Source organism: Brassica oleracea, chromosome C3 (assembly GCF_000695525.1).
Source record: "Brassica oleracea var. oleracea cultivar TO1000 chromosome C3, BOL, whole genome shotgun sequence".
Taxonomy (NCBI): Eukaryota; Viridiplantae; Streptophyta; class Magnoliopsida; order Brassicales; family Brassicaceae; genus Brassica; species Brassica oleracea.
This window is the reverse complement of record NC_027750.1, coordinates 7407540-7411616: the sequence shown is the minus strand read 5'-3', so window position 1 is coordinate 7411616 and position 4077 is coordinate 7407540.

Sequence of the window (4077 nt, the reverse complement as noted above, 5' to 3'; positions counted from 1 at the left end):
TCACACTGGTTTCATCGAAAAACATATTTCATTGAAGAAAAAGAAGATTTAGCTTCAGATCTATATGTACATAAAAGAAAATCTATTGTATACACGCCTGGAACTCATAACCGTAGATTAAACAATGTATACTCGCGAACATATCTCTTGAATCACAACAGTGGTATGATTTTCACCACCTCGGATTGCATACAATACTGTGGTACCATTTTTACCACCTATGATTTCATTTTGTGGTTTGTTTGGTGAAATGAGGAGCTTGATCCAACAAAGTTATGGTGAAATATCTCTTTGAAATATGAAGATTCGAATTTGAATACCCATAGTTTTGATTTTAACATCATTCGCGTGCAGATCCAAGTTTAAGCTCGACGAAGGTTTTTTCATAACAGTCATGGTGGAGACGATGTTTGATTTTTTTCAGTTATTGATTTTGGCCTCTAAGAAGCCTTTTTATGAGGTTTAATGTCCATTAATTTATCTGTAATACTTTGTAATTTCAGTTTAAAAATCATGTGTACATATTACTTCATTTTTTATTATAACTCAACTCGAACTTATGATTTACTATCCTGTTTTAATACACATTCATGTTCCAAATTAATACCGGTTTATTTGGAGGCACTAAACATTTTAAATCTCGGCAAACAAAATGATATTGATGGCTATTACGAGATTTACCCGGTTTAACTTTCTAATATACGGTTAAGGCACATGCATACATATTACTCTATCTCTTATAATAACAGAATTCAAACCCATGATGCAGATACCAGTTTATTTAGAAGCACTCAACATTTTAAATATCGGCTAAAAAAATCATATTTATGGTTATTACAAGATTTATCTGGATTAAAATTCAAATATCCAGTTAAGGTTCACGCGTACATATTACTTTATATCTTACAATAACCTAATTCAAACCCACGATGCATTAGCCGGTAATAATGCACATTCATATTAATATAAACAAAAATCATTTCCTCGTTATTATTGGGGCAAATCTCCAAAATAGCACATTTCTAAGTTTATATCACAAAAATAGCACTCAAAAACTAAAATGACTAAAATAACACCTTTCTAAGTTTATCCTTTGAATATTTTAATTTTTTTATTTTTCAAAATTTGAAATCTTATCTCCAAAACTTCATTTCTCAACTCTAAACCCTAAACCCTAAATTCTAAACCTTAAACCCTAAACCCTAAACCCTAAACTCTAAACCCTAAACCCTAAATCCTAAACCCCACCCTTTAACTCTGAACCCTAAGTTTGTGACTTTTGATAAAACATTAAATGTTATTTTTGTGACTTTTAACTTTGAGTGCTAGTTTGAGAACAAAAACTTTATTTAGTGTTATTTTTGTCTTTTTCTCTTATTATTGTTACAGTCCGGATTATCTGTGTATTATCCGGCTGTTGAATAAGTTATCCGGATATGCATATCATATAAACCGAATCCATCATCGTTTAGCATCTAAAATAAATGATTGAAAAACAATTGTGTTTTATGAATAACAAGCCATTAACATACTTTGCAAATTTTCGGTGAACAAAATAATTTTATGGATTAAATTAAAGTTAGTTTCAGTAAAAGATATAAGATTTGGTTTTATCTTATATAATTTAGATGCAAGTTATAATTTCAATGAAAAATTATTTTTGTGCAGATTTCTATTAGATTTTTTTTTTTATTAAAAATATAGTTTCTATATGAATACAGTTGGTTTAAAAAAAGTATAATATAAATTATGATATTTGTAGTGAATATAAATTAAAATATAAAATATATTTATATATTTCATTCATAATATTTCAATTTTAATTTAATAATTTGAAATATTAGTTTTATTTTTATTTATTTATTCGAAACCGTCTGCAATCGCAAACATTAGTGGAAGCCATCTTCTAATTATGAAAATATTTGAGCAACTTGAAGATATTTCTGACAGTTTTTGTAATTGATATAAAATGCCAACAACAGTTAATATTCGCGAACATACCGTTTGCAGGGATAGCAGAAGAATTTCTTAATTTGTGAATAACTTTTTAAGTTTCTTTTATGGTTTATTTAGTTCATTCAAAATAGTTTAAATATGATTATACTGATCACATAAGTAAAAATAAAAAAAATTATGTAAAGCATGTTATATTATTTTTTTAAAAAATTCACATTTATTTGAAATTAGGTTATGTTTATTTAAATAATTTAATGTTTAAGATGCATATATCTAAAAGTTTCAAGAAGGACACATGCGTGAAATATTAGAATTTGAAAAACATATATTTATAAAAAAATATTATTTACTCTTTTTAGTTTATTAAAAGGTAAAATAAAGTGTTAGTGTACAGATAGTATATATAAGCATATTAAAAAATGTAGTCATTTATAAGAAACTATAAGACTCTCACATTTATAAGAATTGTGAAAATAAAAATATTAAAAAAACTAAAATGGGTTTCTGAAAAATTATAATATTCTATTTTTATTTTTCTTTATTTTTAATTTGATTACCTTGATAAAAAAATTAAAAAATAAAATCGTTTTATTATCAAGTAATCTACTATTAAATCACTGTATAAGTTTCAAAACAATTTGCATATTTTAGTCTAAAATATTCTTTTTAATATATTATATTTATTCTTTTATTTGACTTATTTGTTTAAATAATTATTTTTGTATTTTGATTTTTTTAATAAATCATTTTATTAATGATAGTAATCACCCAACCTAAAACTGATTTTTATTCAAAAATACTTTCCAAATAAATGAACATTATAATATACTGTATGTTGTAACTCCAATTGAACCTCTATGTTGATTTTAGGATCTGACTGGTTTTAATGCATCAATTATGAGTTTCGGTTGTAGAAGTTTGCGGATGTAACAGAATGTTATTTCAAGTATTATTAAATGATTTGTAAGACTGAAACTTAGTTATAAATTGGTACATTTGTAAAATACGTATGACTCATTAAATATAAGATGATGTAGTAGTTTAATAATAAATTAATAATATTAATATATTATAAAATATTAAAATCATATTATTATGATAATATATAAAATTATTCATTTAATATAATTAATAACAATCTTATGTTTCTTTTATTTTTATTGTTATTTTTATTAGATAAAAGATAATCTCAATGAAATTGTGAACATTTATATTAGATTTTTTTTTTAAATTTATTAATATATGTATATATGGATATATATTTATATATGTATATACATTAGTGTCTAAAAAGTTATAGTGAATAGCTTTGGTTTAAAGTTTTTAATATAAATTATGATAGTTTTAGTGGATATAAATTAAAATATGAAATATTTTCTATATTTTTATTTATAAATTTTGACTTTAAATTTTTTGCTCTAATATTTAAATATTTTAAACATAATTTTATTTTATTATTTATATGTAATCGCTTTTAACTGCAAACATTAACGTAAACTAATTAATTTTTATTTTGAAAAGTTTTAAACAATTTAAAGCAGTTTACATTTTTTTGTGATTATTGTAAAACACCACTACGATTCACAACCGAATACTACGATAAAACTGTCAAACCCTTTAATACTCTTGTCTAAGAAAATTGTTTACCACTTCAAATTTGGTACAAATGCCATATTTTACCATTCGTTGAATCTAAAGATTCGGGTGTTTGTTGGTCTCATTTAAAATGATTCATGTAGATTTCTTAACATTAATATTGATTCTTAGTCAAATTTAATTCCTAAATAATATAATAAAGAGAATAAATTGTATGTAAAAAGTCATATTCAACTTTCAATTCCAAATTACTCTTTATATTCTAAGAAGGTTATTTGCGATCAAGAAAATATGACAACATCATAATATAGTTTATCATTCGTTGAATCTAACGATTCTTAAAGATTCGAACCTTTTTTTTCTTATTTCAGTTGCTTCATGTATTGATGACAGATTTATTAACATTATTAGCAAATAGTGCAAATTTGCAAAGCTCCTAAAAGACAAATGGCTGCCAAATTATATATGTTCACTATTACATCTTTTGATAAATAAATGTTTCCTTTATAAAATATGTATTTAAAA